This window comes from Marmota marmota, unplaced genomic scaffold, assembly GCF_001458135.2.
Source record: "Marmota marmota marmota unplaced genomic scaffold, marMar, whole genome shotgun sequence".
Lineage (NCBI taxonomy): Eukaryota > Metazoa > Chordata > Mammalia > Rodentia > Sciuridae > Marmota > Marmota marmota.
The window spans coordinates 6,390,445-6,408,108 of NW_026000076.1; the positions used below are offsets into that span (position 1 = coordinate 6,390,445).

Consider the following 17,664-nt stretch of genomic DNA (forward strand, 5'->3'; position numbering starts at 1 on the left):
AAACTATACTTAGGTTTTCAAAACCATCTATTTAGGTAAATGAACTCAGAAAGATGTGTGATCCAAATCTCTCTAACTTCAACTGTGTACTACATTCTCCTGACAATACTGTTTTTCTCTCTGACTACACAGAGCCAAATGTGCAACTTTTTTTTATAGTAGAGATGATGTTTCCTGTGTTTTAACTTCTTCCATTAATCCGGTATTGGGACAAAGTTATAAAATAATAAGGATGAGATAAAGATCTTATCCTTTAAAAAAATATTTTTTTGGTGGTTGTGTATGGACAGCAGGCCTTCATTTTATATGTTTATTTTTATGTTGTGCTGATGATCGAGCCCAGTGCCTCCCATATGCTAGGCAAGTGCTCTGCCACTGAGCTATAGACCCAGCCCAAAGATCTTATCCTTGAGTTTTCTGTAATTATATTTTAAATAATGAGATTAATTTTAGTGATCTGGTTTCAGCTTGTTTTACAAAGGAGGTGGAAAGAGGCTCAAGTCACATAACTAGTTAGTGTCAGAACAAAGACTTAAATCTTGATCTTGTGACTTTGATTCCAAGGCTGCCTCTCCTTTTCAATATATTGGACTACAATTTTTAAAGAATGTTTCAAAGTTTAAAGATTCAGAATTTCTTGGCTGAGGATATAGCTCAGTTGGTAGAGTGTTTGCCTTACATGCCCAAGGCCCTGGGTTCAATCCCCAACACAACACACACACACACACACACACACACACACAAAAGATTCAGAATTTCTTAACTGTGGTGTTTTTTGTTTTGTGGTACTGGATCAAACCCAAGGTCTTGCACCTAATTATGTTTTAATGGTTTCTAAACCAGTTCTAATCTCATTTTGCTTTGGTGACTCTGGGACTTCAAATGCATAGTCTTTTTTCTTTTTTAAAACTATTATGTAAAGGATCTTGCAAAATAAAGTATATTGTCATTAAGAGCAAAATACTGAATGGAAAAGAATATGACTTTGAAGGTTTTTTTTTAAAATGCTCTTTTTTTGGGGTGTGGGGTGGGGAGGTTTTTTGTTTTTATATTTAGTTGTTGATAGACCTTTATTTTATTTATTGTACCTGGTGCTGAGAATCAAACCCAGTGCCTCACACATGCTAGGCAGGCATTCTACCACTGAACCACAACCCTTGCCCTGACTTTGAAGTTTTAAGATGACTTAGATAAAGAGTTTAAACATGAGCAATATGTTCCTTTTAATTACTTAGAAGGTACTATTGTTTAGAAGAGAGTTGAAAGGTTGAGATTATGGAGAGTCTCAAGACCTGAATTTTGCCCTGTTAACTAGCTATGTAATTTTGGACAAATGACCTACCTTTTCTGGGCTTCAGTTTGCTTATTTGTAACATAAAGAAATAGGCTTGAAATTATTACTGTCTCTTCAGTAAATAATTCTCATTATTGCTGAATATGGGAAGTTAGGCAGAGCGAGTTTATTGTCAGAAGTCTTTGGACATGAAATGATCTGTGCCTAATAGCCTTCATCTTGACACTACTAAATAACCACAGACCAGCCAGCCAGCCATCAATCTCCATCTGTAGAACAGTCCATGTATAGCAGTATGGAGAAGTGCCAGATTTTGTTTTTGCCAAAAACTCTCTTGGCAAATCTGTATCCCTAGAGATGTCTGTTTAATTTTGTGGTGCAGTGAATGCTTTAGCGAAAAAGAAGAGGAATGCTGAGCTATTTGATTCTGAATGTTCTCGGAGATAGCTTGTGTTCATTTGTTTCCATACTATCTGTGTTTCAAGATGTTTTGAGAGTGGAGGAGAGCCAAAATGAAACGAAAAGAAGAAGGTGAGAAATTTTCTACAGTGTAAGCTAATTGTGGAAAAGAATTTGAACAGTGTGTGGATGTTTACACAAATTGAAAACTTCTGATATAAGTATGTAACATTAAATATCTAGCCAGATTTGTCATTTTAGACTTTCTTGTTTGTGTTTTTTTTATTTTAAACCAGTCTTGTAGCTTTACAACTGTTATAAAAACTTTTATGAAAAAATTGGCACACAGTACTAGAAATTTCAAAACTATCCTATTATATTCTGGAAATAATATCAAGTATTTTATTGAATAAGTTCTTCAGTGTTTTTAATGCATTCATAAAGATCTCAATTTAAAATTAATTTGTTTGAGAAAGTTTACTTGGGGACCCAAAGCTATGTGTTGAAAATTAAATACCTGAATTTCTTAAACTATAGAGACAGATTCAACTGAAGTTGCATTTAATTAAAATATCATTGTGTTTTACCACTGATCTTCATTCTTTATCTTAATTCTTTCAGTCTTTCAAATACTTTTACATCCTTTTCTTCTAACTTCCTTATCCATTTATTGACAAATCATAATCATTTTACTTTCATAATACCTCTCAGATTTTATCCTTGATTGTGGCTGACCCATTGGAATCCAGGTGGGGTCTAGAATGCTGCAACAACTTCCTAACTAGTGTCCTTGCTCTCAGAATTCCCCTTGAAAACTATTTTTTTTTTTAAAGAGAGAGAGAGAGAGAGAGAGAAAATTTTTTAATATTTATTTTTTTAGTTTTTGGCGGACACAACATCTTTGTTTGTATGTGGTGCTGAGGATCGAACCCGGGCCGCACACATGCCAGGCGAGCGCGCTACCGCTTGAGCAACATCCCCAGCCCCCGCCCCTTGAAAACTATTAAACTAACATCCAGATCAATATTCTTTAGACATCAGTTTTGTGGCTATACATTTGTTTAGAAATCTTACAACTTTTTCATTCAAGTGTTGGTATTGCCAAGCATTTAACACCATGAACATGTGGACTTTTTAAAAAATTTTAAATTTATTTATTTATTCTAATTTGTTGTACATGACAGCAGACTGCATTTCAGTTCATAGTACACATATAGAGCAGAACCTTCCTTTTCCATCACAACTGAATTAATTAGCAAATATTGTTGTGTCCATCTACACTTGAATTACTATAAGGATAAAAATAAGTCTAGTTGTTTGTCAATGTATATCAGCATGGATGTTAACACATCCAAGGATTTTTTTCCATTTAGAAATTTGTTCTACTCCATTCCATTCTACTGAAATTGATCTTGCTAATTTTATCCATGTTCTCCTTATTGCCAGGTTGATCAATTTTCAATCCTAATAGTACTTTTACTTTATTATTTTTATGACTTTATATACTATAGACCATGGCTTCCTCTTTTATACTTTTTCCTTCTTTAGTTTGTAGGTATAGATACTTCTGTTTTCTACTTCTTAGATTTTTTTTTTAAGGAACCAAGTTTTGGTTTGGTTAATCTTTATTTAAGGTTATTTTCTATTTATGAGTTTTATTATTATTTTTTCCTTTCCTTCTACTGACTTGAGTTTTTCTAACTTCCTTTTCTAACTTCCTTAGTTGTATGTTTAGCTCTTTAATGTTTTAAAAATAGACTTTACTTTTTAAAGCAGTTTAAGGTTGACAGCAAAATTGAGCAGTGCAGAATTTCTGTATGCCCTCCCTCCAAACAAGTATACAGCCTCCCTCACTGTCAACTCCAGCACCAGAGTGGTACATTTGTTACAATCAAGGAACCTACATCAATATGTCATTATCATCCAAAGTGCATAATCTACATTAGGGTTCACTCTGGATGTTGTACATTCTGTGATTTGAGAAATGTCTAATGACATGTATGCATCATTCTGGTATCATATAGAATAGTTTTACTGCCCTAAAAATCATCTGTGCTATGCTTATTTTCTCTCTCTCCAACCCTAGCAACCAATGATCTTTTTACTGTTTCCAAAGTTTTACTTTTACCAGAATATCATATTAACTGGAATGATACAGTATGTGACTTTTTCAGATTGGCTTCTCTCACACAGTAATATGTATTTAAGATTCCTCTGTGAGTTTTTCGTTTTCTTTTGTGGCTTGATAGCTCATTTCTTTTAAGTGCTGAATAATATTCCATTGCCTAGATGTACCCGAGTTAGTTTGTTCATTCACTTACTAAAGGATGTCTTGGTTGCTTCTAGGCTTTGACAATTAGTTGGAGATTTCTGAGCTTTGTGCTCATTTTTTTTTCTGTAAACTTAAAATTGCTCTAAAGTAAATTTTTGAAAATAAGAAAAATTAGTGTTATGGTTCAGATATTAGGTGTCCCCAAAAAGCTCATGTGTGAGGCAATGCAAGGAAGTTTAGAGGTGAAATGATTGGGTTCAAGAGCTTTAACCTGATCAGTGCATTAATCCATTGATGGGGATTAACAGGGTGATAGCTGTAGGCAGGTGGGGTGTGGCTGGAGGAGATAGATCACTGAGAATGTGCCTTTTATCCCTAGTGAATGGAGTTATCTCTGCTTCCCAGTAGCTATGTTCTAAGCTGCTTCCCTCCTCTATACCTTTCTGTTATGATGTGCTGCCTCACGCTGACCCAGAGCAAGAGTCAGCCATCTATGGACTGAGACTGTTGAAACCATGAGTGCCAAATAAATGTTTCCTCCTTGTCAGGTCTTTTGGTTGCAGCAGTGAAAAATCTGATTAAAACAAGTGGCTGCCTCCCAATTCCTTTATTCAACAAACATTTGTTAAATGCTTGCTATGTGCCAAGCAAAGAGTGAAGTATGGGAACTAAATCCCTGTTTTCTCAAGGGATATGTTCCAAGACCCCCAGTGGATATGTGAGACAGTAGAAAGTACTGAATACTGGATATAAACACTGTGACACGGCAAAGTCAGCCCAGTGATCAGGATGACTACCAGGTGACTAGTAGGCAGACGGCATATACATTCTGGATGTTCTGGACAAAGGAATGATTCATGTCTTGGGCAGGACGGAGCAATACTACTCAGAACAGCACATGATTTGAAATTTACAGGCCAGGCTTGATGGTGTATGCCTGTAATCCCAGGATTCAAGATCGTAAGTTCAAAGCCAGCCTCAGTAATTTATCAAGCCCTTAAGCAACTCAGCAAGACCCTGTCTCTAAATAAAATAGAAAAAAAGGACTGGGGATGTGGTTTAGTGGTTAAGTGCCCCCCAGGTTCAATTCCTGGTACAAAACAAACAAAAACCTTACAAATTGCTTTTTTTTTTTTTTAATTTTCTATTTAATATTTTTAGGCCCTAGTTGACCTTGGGTACCTGAAACCAGTACATAGTCTAGTGGAGAAAATAAATCACTTGGAATGATGTTTGCTGGTTTGAAGTATGTTTAGAGTGTTACAGGACCCCAGGAAGAGACCATCTCAGTTTGGGTTTGGATGGTGAAGGAATGACAGAACACACTTCTGAGAGGTCATGCTCTGAGGGAATGGGCACCTTAAATGGATATTCTGTATAGAGAAAACAGGATCTGAAAAGCCCAGAGGTAAGGAAAAACATGGCAGAAGCAAAGAATTATAAGACATTTTCCCTTAGCAGAAGGAAACACTGAATTTGGGTGTATGTGGGTCATGAAACCAAGGGGGTGGATAATACCATAGAGGGCCCTGTATATTAAATGTGTTGGGGTTTGTACTGTATCCTGAAGGCTTAGGAAAGTTACTGAAGGTAGAATTAGCTGATTCAAGAAGATCCCTCTTGCGTTATTCTTCAGATTCATAGAAATGCTGGATAAAATATAAGACCTTTTTCCCAGTTGTTTTCCACATAACTGAGCAAGAAAAGAAAATCTTCAGATAATAGGAATGAGCAAACTAAAACCCAGATATGAAAGGGAGCTGAAGCCTAAGTGGACGATGAGGAGTAAAAGCTGTAGTTCTGAAGGTTTTAGGCCTATGAGAGTCAGAGAATGAGAATTGATTTGTGTCTTTAAAGTTGGGAGCCACAATAAGCACTGGTCTAACAAAGCAACAAGGGACTTGGAACTGGGATTTTAGGTTTTCAAGGAATCAGAAACAAGGAATGGGGTGGAAGAAGGAGATGACCAGTGACTCAGGCCCAAGCCAGTTACTTCATGGCAATCTACTGGCCACAGTGCTTGGTTCATGGGTGGCTATATTTCCCAAAACCTTGTTCAACTGAAGTGAAGCCTAGGACTATGTTTGATGGTTTGGCTATTGATAACATCTTCCTACTTCTCTGGATTTGGAGATGGAAACAGGTAGCTCTGAAAGCTGATGATTCCACCTGGTGACAGCTTGGAAAGTCAGTCTTAGAAGATGAACCTCTAGAAGGTGGGTGGAGAATCAAAGAAACTGACTCTTAAGGAACAGTATTGAGATACAAAACAATGCTGAATATTTGTTAGCTTCTGAAAATAACATGATAGATTACTCACATAGACAAGATTATTGAAATCTGCGTTTTTAAAATGTGTGTGTGTGTGTGTGTGTGTGTGTATTTTAAAACAACTATTTGAAGATGCTAGAAACCAAAAGAAAACAAACTCATGGAGAATATAATGCTAAGAGAGGTAAACCAATCCCAAAAAACCAAAGGCTGAATGTTTTCTTTGATATGAGGATGCTGACTCATAATGGTGATGGGGTCGGGTGAGGGGAACATGGGAGGAAAAGAAGAACTTTAGGGCAAAGGGGAGGGAGGGGAAAGGAGGGGGCAAGGGGATAGGAATGATGGTGGAATGAGTTAGACATCATTACCCTAAATACATGCATGAAGACACAAATGGTGTGAAAATACTTTGTGTATAATCAGTGACTTGAAAAATTGTGTTCTATATGTGTAATATGAAATGAATTGCATTCTGCCATTGTGTATAACAAATTAGAATAAATAAATAATTTGATTAAAAAACTCAAAGAAACCCAAAAGAAAGGATCTGCCCCTGAGGGTACTCCCCAATCTGTGTCTTAATTCAGAGGCAAAAGTCTTGGAAAGTGTTTAGGACTAGCAGAGCAACTAGAAATAGGGAGAACATCTTGGAGGGGAAGAATTACAGAAAGACTAATCCCAAAGCCTGAATTTAAAATCTAACCAGCTCCTGCACACATATGAGGAGATCCCAAGGAATGCATTGAAAAAGTAGTCTGGAAGCTAAAAGAACTAAGAGGTTTGGCAGTTGCTAATGGCACAGGAGACAAAATTTTGGAAATGGAGTGTAGCCAGACTTACTGCCTGCTAGAACAAAGATCAGTCTTTGGAGGAATACAGTAGAATCCAGAGTCTTGTTATCATGTTATACATAATGTATAATAGCCAATAAAAAATCACTAGACATGCAAAGAAACAGATAAATGTGACCATATTCAAGAAAAAAAAAGCAGTTAGTAACAAACCTCCACCAAGATGACCTTATATATTCAAATTATAAGTCAGGGACTTTAAAATAACCATTATAATTTGCTTAAGGACTAAAAAAGAAATTATACATATAATGGTTGAACAGATGAGAAATCTCAGAAGAGAAAGAGAAATTTTTAAAAATAAAAGTTATAGAGCAGATGGGGCTAGGGTTTGTGGCTCAGTGATAGAGCACTCACCTAGCACGTGGTAGGCCCTGGGTCTGATTCTCAGCACCACATAAAAATAAATAAATAAATATAGGTATTGTGTCCAGCTACAACTAAAAAATAAATATTAAAAAAGTTATAGAGCAGAAAAGTATAATAACTGAAATGAAGAATGCATGTAACAGATTTGGGGCCACAGAGTAATGAAGACATCAAATTGGGGCTCAGTGGTAAAACACTTGCCTAGCATGCTTGAGGCCCTGGGTTTTATCTATAGCATCACAAAATAAAAAAGAAATATTCAAATTGAAGAGAAGAGAGAAAAAAAGGTTCATGAAAGCTATACAGAGTTTCAGATACTTCTGGGACACTAGTAAGTGATCTAATGTACATGTAACTGGAGTTCATAAAGGAGAGGAGAGAGAAGATGGGGCAAACTTTTTTTTTGGAGAAATGATAGTAAAATTTGGTGAAAATAATCAACTCACAAATCCAAGAAGTTCAATAAATCCCAAGAAAAATAAATGGAAAAATAATCACATTAGATACATTTTAATCAAACTGCTGAAATTGTGGCTGCATCAGAGAAAACACTTTACACAAAAGGGAACAATAAGCCGAATGCAGTGGTGTACACCTGTAATCTCTGCAACTCAGGTAGTGGAGGGAAGAGGATCTCAGATTCAGGGCCAGCCTGGGCAAATTTCTGAGACCCTGTCTCAAAAAATAAAAAAGGGCTAGGGCTGTAGCTCAGTAGTAGAGTGCCCCTGGTTTCAATCCCCAGTACCAGAAAACAACAACGCAGGGGACCAATAATACAGATGTTTAGTTGATTTAACATTAGAAACAGAAGAGACCAAAAACAATGGAATTTTATCATTAAATTTCTTTAAGAAATAACGTCACTTTCAAATTTTATATCCAGAAAAATCATCTTTCATGAGTCAAGATGAAATAAAGACATTTTCAGATAAAATCAAAGATGTTATTACCAGTAAACCTATACTATAAGAATGCTGGGGGATGGGGATGTAGATTGGTGGTAGAATATTTACCTAGCATGCCCAGGTGCCCTGGGTTTGATTGCTAGAACCACAAAGAAAAAGAAAGAACAATAAGAAGAAACTAAAATAAGTTCTCCAAGCTAAAGAGAAATCTAGATGTAATTCAGAACTTTAGAAATGAATGAAGAGCAATAGAAATGGTAAAAAGGTTGGTAAATATAAAACACTCTACATTATTTATTTTCTTCTCTTAATTTCCTTAACAACACATTAGTAGTGAAAAAAATTTACTGAGAGGTTTATAACAATAGTACAAAGGATTAGAGTGAATAAAAATTATGCTGTTACAAGATACCTACATTTAACTGTTTTGTGGTAAACTATAAACTCTAAGTAGATTGATTGTGTTAGGTTAAAGATGCATATTTTAATTTATAAAGCAACAAGTAAAAGAAAAAAGCAAAGATTTATAGCTAAAAAACCATTAGAGGACCACTTTACACCACTGGGATGGTTATAATCAAGAAGGTGGAGCAATAGCAAGTGTTCAAGGGATGTGGAGAAGTAGGAACTCATACCTTGCTGGTGGAAATGTAAAGTGGTGTAGCTGCAATGGAAAACTCTTTGGCAGTTCTTTAACAAATGCAATGTCGAGTTACATAAGACAGCAATTCCACTCCTAGGTATACACCCAAGAGCAATGAGGTTATATACCTCCACACAATACATGTGAGGTTCCTAGCAACATTATCATAATAATTGAAAGGTAGAAACAACGCAAATGTCCATCAACTGATGAATGGAAAAAACAAAATGTGGTATATCCAGACAGTGGGATATTATTCAACAATAAAAGTAAGTGTAGGACTGATTTACATTCCAAGTGGTTGCATCTTGAAAGTGTTGCATAAAAGAAACCAGGCACAGAAAACCACATATTGTGTATTGTTTAAATGAAGTGTCCAGAATAGGCAAATCTATAGAGACAGAGAGTTGAGTACTAGTTGCTTAGGAGGGGAAGGACAGCTAATGGGTATGGGGTTTCTCTTAAGGGGATGAAAATGTTATAAAATTTGATTGTAGTGATTGTTGTAAAACCCTGTGAATATATACTTAAAAACACTTGTACACATTAAATGAGTGAATTGTATATAAATTATGTTTTAATAAATACATTTTTAAAAGCCAATGAAGAAACAAAAATGATATCTATAAATCTTTTTTTCAATTAAGCCCAAATAAGAAACAGTAACAAGCAAACAGATGAGACAAATAGAACACACCATAATGGCAACTCTAAATTGAGAGTAAAAGGACTTAACTTTGCAGTTAAAGGACAGAGTGTCCACTGGATAAAAAGCATGGTCCAACCATAACACAGAGTAAAAGATGGAAAAGGATGAAAAGATATATGGTATAGATATGAATCATAGTTAGAATAGATGTTTAACAATGGGAAAGTAGACTTCAAAACAAGGAGTATTACCAGAGATAAAGAGGGACATTTAAAAAATACATTTTTAGTTGTAGATGGACACAATACCCTTATTTTATTTATTTACATGTAGTGCTGAGGATCGAACGCCTCACATATTGTAGGCAAGTGTTTTACCACTGAGCTACAACCCTAGCCCACAAGGGGACATTTTATAATAATTAAAAACTTAATGTATCAGAAAGACATACTTACAAATATGTATGTTTCTACTGTAGATTCAAAAAACATGAAGCATAAAACTGAAAAAAATAAAGGAGAAAAGGTTTCACATCCACAATCATAGTTGTAGATTTTCATATTCCTTTCACAGTATTTAATAGAACAACTAAGTCAAACATACATACAGATATAGGAGGTCTGAATAGAGCTTGCCCCAATTAATATTTATAGAGCCCAACAACTAGGAAATACAGTATTTTTAGGTGTCCTGGAACTTTTCTCAGGATAGGCCATATAAAGGGCCATGAGCTAAGTCTTAGTAAGTTTCAAAAGACTGAAATCTAACAAGGTATGTTGTCTGATTACAATTGAATTAAATTAGAAATCAGGACTAGGGATTTAGCTCAGTGGGAGAGCACTTTCCTAGCATGCGCAGAGTCATAGGTTTGATTCTCAGCACTGAAAATAAAAATCAATAATGAAAAGAATTCAGTGAAGTCTTAAGATGCAAAGTCATGAAAAAGGTTGATTGTATTTTTAAACAAATGAGATTTTTTAAAAGGGGGATGAGAGTTTAGCTCAGTGGGAAAGCATGTACTATTATGCCAGATTCGTGGGACCCCAATAGACCTCCAGGAGCCGAATCCGATGCAATCACACAAGAGTCTTTATTGCAAGCTCCAGCCTGGACTTACAACCGTTCTTGACACAGTGGTCCCAGGGAGTGAGTCCTGGTCCTTTGTTCAGTGAGATTTTATAGGTTTTGGGGGGATACTCTATGTGTCACAGCATCACACAGCAAATCATTCCATACCGCGGGAAAATCAAACAACAACTCCTAACATTGATTAGCACATTCACTGGCGGGAACAAGTTGGGTAGGGGTGATTGGTTAGAACAAGAAAGGGATTCCTTTGAACTGATTGGTTTAGGCCACGAGGGGTGTACATGCTAAACTGCATGGTTATCAACCACCATAAACTACTTGGGGGTCATCTGGCATTCCAGGTATTTTCCCTGTCTCATGCTGATTGGAGGTTGCTAGGGGGGTTGCTATGGGTCCTCACCTAGCCTAACTGAGTCAGGGACACCTGGTGCCCACAGACCTCTCCTGTTATTTACAGACAAACAACTCAGCAGGGTGGGTATGTGCTTAGGAGTGCTCTGTGGGTTTTTCCAAGGACAAGGGTCACGCCCCCTTCCTTGGACCGGCTTTGCTCTGAGGTAGAGGCTGGTTTCTCAAAAATGGAATCACATTAGTTTCTCAATACTTAGTATGCCCAAGGCTCTGGGTCTGATCCCTAGCACCAAAATAAGTGAATAAATAAAATAAAAACAACTTCATTTCAGTTGCATTAAAAAAACACTTAAGAATTAATGTAACAAACATACATAGCTCTACACTGAAAAGCACAAGATACTGCTGAGAGAAATTAAAGAAGATGAAAATACACGGATATATGATGTTCATGTATTGGAAGGCTTGGTATTTTTAAGATATCACCTCTTCTAATTAATCTGTAGACTCAATGCAATGCCAATCATAATCCCAACTTGTTTTTTTAAAATATTTTTTTAGTTGTAGATGGACACAATATCTTTATTTTATTTTTTATGTGGTGCTGAGGATGGAACCCAGTGCCTCACACATGCCAGGCAAGCGCTCAACCACTGAGCTACAACCTCAGGCCCCCCCAACTTGTTTTTAAAATAGACCAGTTGATTCTAAAATTTATATGGAAATGTCAAGGACCTAAAAGACCTAAAACAATGTTGAGGGCTGGGGATGTGGCTCAGCAGTAAAGTGCTTGTCTAGCACAGGAGAGGTCCTGGGTTCGATCCTCAGCACCAAATAAAAATGAATAAATAAAAAATAAAGATATTAAATAAATTAATTAATTAAAATAAAACAATGTTGAAAAGAAGAAAAGAAGAACAAAGTTATAGGATTTATTCTGTCTTACTTCAAGGCTTAGTTATAAACAGGTAATAATCAACATAGTATGGTATTAGCATAACGATAGACACAAAGAGAAAGGACTAAAGCAATCTTTTTTTTAAAATAGAGACAGCTCTGTTTTGTTCTTTTTAAAAAAATGTCTTTATTTTATTTATTTATTTTTATGTGGTAAGGATTGAACCCAGTGCCTTACATGTGCTAGGCAAGTGCTCTACCACTGAGCCACAACCCCAGCCCACTAATGCAATTAAAATTTTTAAAAATTTTTATTTGTTCTTTTAGATATATATGACAGTAGAATATATTTTGACAATTATAAATACATGGAATATAACTTATTCTAATTAGGATCCCATTCTGTGGTTGTACATGATGTAGAGTTTCACTGGTGATGTATTCATTCATATATGAAATCAGAAAAGTTATGTCCAATTCATTCTACTGCTTTTCCTATTTCCATACCCCCTTCCCTTCATTCACCTATGTCTAATCCAATGGACTTCTTTTCCCTCCACCCCTGTTTTGTATCATCCACATATCAGAGAGAACATTCAATCTTTGGTTTTTGGGGATAGGCCTATTTCACTTAGCATGATAGTCTTCAAATCCATCCATTTACTGGCAAAAATGAATTAAAGCAATTTAATGGAGAAAGGAAACAAACTTTTCAAAAAATCATGTTGAAACAACTGGCTATCTGGGAAAAAAATCAACTTCAATTCTTATACTATACCATACACAAAAATTAATTTAAGATGGATCAGAGACCTAAGCATAAAAGTTAAAATTATAAAGCTTTTAGAAGAAAATTTAGGAGAATATCTTTAACCTGAGGGTCAGGCAAAATTTTCTTAGGCACAGAAAGCAGTAACCATAAAGAGAATACACTAAATCTCATCAGAAATAAAAGTTTCTTTTCATCAAACAATATGGTTAAGGAAGTGAATATTGAACTCACAGACCAGGGGTGGGGTGCAGGGGCAGGGGGAGTCACAAAAAAATGTACCTGACAAAATTTGTATCAAGAATACCGACAACTCAAACTTTTCTTTAAAAAAAAAAAAAAAAAAAGAATACAACTCAGAAAAGGGCACCTATCCTATAAGATTTAAAAGACTTAACAGCCACAGAACCTGGTGTGGTAGTACATGCTTGTAATCCTACCTACTTGGGAGGCTGAGGCAGGAGGACCCCAAGTTTGAGGCCAGTCTCAGAAATCTAGCAAGACCCTGTCTCAAAATAAAATTAAAATGACTGGAGATGTAGCTCAGTGGTAAAGCACCCTGGGTTTAATATGCAGTTCCTCAAAAAATAAATAAATAGGGACCTAAACACTTTATCCAAGAAAATCTATACATATCTACCAAGCATAAAAATATATAACATCATTATTCATCAGTAAATGCAAATTTAAAACAGAATGAGATACTTTCTATTCCCTAGAATACCTAAAATTAATAAGATTGAAAATACCAAATGTTGGCAAGGACATGGAACAAGTGGAATTATCATATATTGTGGGTATAAATATAAAGTAATACAACCCTTTTGGAAAAACTATGGGAAGTTTCTTACAAAGTTTAGCATACTCTTATCCTTTGTCTCAGTAATGTAAATTATATAAGAGAAGTGAAAACATTCCACAAAAAGACTTGTACAAGAATATTCATAGCAGCTTTAGACATAGTGTAGAAAACTATAACAACTCACATGTTCATCAACATAAGAATAAATACATTGTAATTATATGCATACAGTGGAATTCTGTTCACCAACGAAAAGGAATGAACTGTTGATACATGGGACTTTTTTGAATCTCATAGACATAATGCTGTGTGAAAGAAACTGAACATTTAAAAAAGCGTATACTGAATGTTTCTTTTATGTGAAATTATAAAACAGGAAACGCTAATCTCTGGTGAAAAAATTAGAACAGAAGTTGTGGGGGTGGGGGGTGTGGAGGGGGGTTGGGGCAGTATGGGTTAACTGGTGAGAGACATGAGAGAACTTTCTGGGGAAATGAAAGTGTTTTGTATCTTAATGGAGTGTAGATTATACAGACGTAGCCACTTGTTGAAGTTGTACAGTTAAGATTTTACTTTTCAATAATGTAAATGTTAACCTAAAACTATCTTTTAAGGGCTGGGGATGTAGATGGGTGGTAGAGTGCTTGTTTAGCATGTGTGAGGCACTGGGTTCAATTCTTAGCACCTTATAAAAATGAATAAATAACATAAAGGTATTATGTGCATCTACAACTAAAAATTTTTAAAAATATATCTTTTAAAAAATAAGTAAGGGTAGGAAAAGGTAGAGGCATGGATGACACAAGAATGGCCGAATCTGAATAAATTATTGAGCCGAGTGATGGGCACACAGGTTCATTGTACCATTCTGACTACATTGTATAAGCTTGAAATATTCCATAATGGAAAAAAAAATAACCACCTTTTTACAGAATTTTCCAGTTAGTTGAGCCCATAAATTCTGTTTTTATTGATGCCAATTAGATATGGATTTTTCTGTGACTTATAATCCAAAATGTCTCAAGTAATACACTGGAGATTGTAGGGTTTTTTTGTTTGTTTGTTTTGTTTTTAAAATATTCCATCATTTCTGTGTAACAGCCTCATAGTTGGATTTTAGTTTAGCAGACCCACACCAGATGGAAACTTGTTAGACACCAGGACTTAGATCAGAAGTTGTACTCAGTTATACAGCTGTGGATCAGAGCGGGGAATTCCACCAGCACAGACATCAACAGAGCCGGGCCAGTGGCGGTCCACATAACCTGTTTGCTGTCAAAAGCCAAGCCTAGATGTTTTTCTTGTCAAATGAGAGATCATACAGTAGTATGGGACTTTCAGAACTTTCAGAACAAGGGAAAGGGAACATCATTATGAAGACTTAGAGGAAGAGCAACTCTCTAATAGTTATTTATTATAAGAACTATAAGAAATTTAAATTTTTTTCTGGTATCCTTAGCTAATTCAGAAGGATGTAGTGTCTATGGATTGAAGCATGCAAGTAAAAGGAACAAATAGATGAAAAAGGAGTAGTAAGCACATGTAGTTAGAGGACATGCAATAGCAGAATTAAAATTCAAATTAGAGACAGTAAAAAGTGGATTCACGCTGAGGAGTACTGATTCAAAGATGTGGAAAACCACCAGGTGCATTGGCACATGCTTGTAACCCCAGCGGCTCCAGAGGCTGAGACAAGAGGATTCAAAGCCAGCTTCAGCAAAAGCAGGCACTAAGCAACTCAGTGAGACCCTGTCTCTAAATAAAATACAAAATAAGGCTGGGGATGTGGCTCAGTGGCCAAGTGCTCCTGAGTTCAATCCCTGGTACCCCTGCCCCCCCTCCAAAAAAAAAAAAAATGATGTAGAAAACCCACTTGAGGAATCATGTTGGAATGCAGAGGGGAAAAAAAAAAAAACTGTGGGAGAGACAGTAGCTATGGATGATAGACGATTCTAGAACACCAGTTTCAGAAAGTGAGCCAGCATTTACAGGGGAAAAAACTGTGACTAGAGAGTATTGTAACTAGAGCTGCATTTTGTTTCCTTCTTGAAGGTAATGTTCACATATGCCACAGTTCAAAAATGCTAATCAGTTTTCTTGGACAACAAACATTTAGTTGACTGAAAGACAACTAAATGAATTTAAGAATAGAATATTCTTAAGCTACGTGCAGTAGTGCATGACTGTAATCCCAGCCACTCTGGAGGCTGAGGCAGGAGGAACATGAGTTCAAAGTCAGCCTCAGCAATTTAGTGGGGCCCTAACCAATTTAGCTAGACCCTGTCTCTAAATAAAATATACAGAAAGACTGGGGTTATGGCTCAGTGGTTGAGCACCCTGGATTCAACCCATGGTCAAAAAGAAAAACAACAACAAAAAAAGGATATATGTTATGAAAGACCTACAGACTTCTAAAGGACTGCCAAAAAAAGCATGAGGCCATCCCAAATTCTTAGTAAATCCTCATCTTCACAAACCGCACTGATCACACTGAGTATGCTGATGAATCTGCAAGAATGTGTATCTGTGGCATCTGGATTAAACTGAAAAGCAAACAGTTTCCTCATGAGTTGTTATTCCTGTGGGACAAAATTGTGTAATTGGGCACAAACAATTCATCTGGAAAATCCTTTCCCTCAGGCATTGTTTACCACAAGATCCAGAAGTTCAATTAAATAAGATGACAATACAGTAATGTTAAAGAAGAAGAAAAACTCAGAGGGGGAGGAAAAAAACACTGAAAGGAAATAATTCAAATGTTAAAGAAATTAATTGAATACTCAGAACCCAGGTGACTTTTAAATCTTCCACTTTCTGGTATGTTTCTGCTTTTGAAATGAGCATGTATTATTTGTCAATGAGAAAACTACAGATAGAGGAAAATGCTATTACAGTTGTGCTGAGAAAGCAATGCTGTGTTTTAGTTTCTAAGTGCTACAGCAACACACTGAAGATAAACAAATTGTGAAAGAAAAGGTGAACATGAAAGTAGAACACAAAGACAATAAGACCAAATCTAGGTAAATGTGATTAGATTACTAAGCAAAAAGAGCCTAGGAAGTAGTGAAACAAGAAAAACAAAAAATGGAAAAAATTGAGTTTCTTTTTTTTTTTTTAAATATTTTTTTAGTTGTTGATGGACACAGTATCTTTATTTTTATGTGGTGCTGAGGATTGAACCCAGTGCTCACACATGCGAGGTGGGCGCTCTACCACTGAGCTATAGACCCAATCACCCCCAAAATTGAGCTTCTTAAGCAAACTAGAAAACACAACTATTTTTCAAAGGATAGTATTAACTGAAACAATGTAAAGGGAACATAAAAAACACTAACTTGGTGCTGGGGTTGTGGCTCATTGGTAGAGCTCTTGCCTAGCATGTATGAGGTTCTGGATTTAATTCTCAGCACTACATATAAATAAATAAAATAAAGGTCTATTAACAACTAAAATATATATTTTTTTAATAAAACACTAGGGGGCTGGGACTGTAGCTTAGTGGCAGAGCACTTGCTTAGCATGTGCGAGGCACTGGGTTCCATCATTAGCACCACATAAAAATGAAACAAAATAAAGATATACTGTCCATCTCCAACTACAAAAAAATAAAACAACAACAACACTAACTTTGGGCTGGAGTTGTAGCTCAGTGGTAGCTCAGCATAGCACAGTGATAGAGCACTCAGTGGTAATGCTTTAGACATGTGAGGCACTGGGTTCGATCCTCAGTGCCACATAAAAATAAGTAAATAAAATAAAGGTATTATGTCCATCTACAACTAAAACAACATTTTTTAAAAAACACTAGTTTTTTTTTTTAGATTTATTTTATTTTATTGATGTTGATTCTGAGGATTGAACTTAGGGCCTCCTGCATGTTGGGCCAGCACTGTACAACTGTACCACTGAGTTATACTCCAACCCCAACCCCACACTTTACCCAATTTAAAATTCTTAAATTTTACAAACAGACAAGATCACTGTGAAGTCTTAATTCCAGGTGCAGTAGCCACCTGAGGCAAACACCTGCATTCTGATGACCTTCAAAGCCTAATGGTTTTCTAAGTAATTGTTCTCTGCATGAAAAGCCAAGGGGCCAA

The 17,664-nt window shown here is 36.0% G+C and overlaps 1 protein-coding gene across 1 annotated transcript in view; it reads left to right on the top strand.

Moving 5' to 3' along the window:
- The first annotated feature begins 1,547 nt into the window (after positions 1-1,547).
- Positions 1,548-17,664, top strand: part of Dipk1a (divergent protein kinase domain 1A) — a 69,058-nt gene continuing 52,941 nt past the window's right edge. Inside the window, exon 1 of the mRNA XM_015500884.2 lies at positions 1,548-1,825. The gene's annotated coding sequence lies outside the window, so the exon portion shown is untranslated. The remainder of the gene's footprint in view (positions 1,826-17,664) is intronic.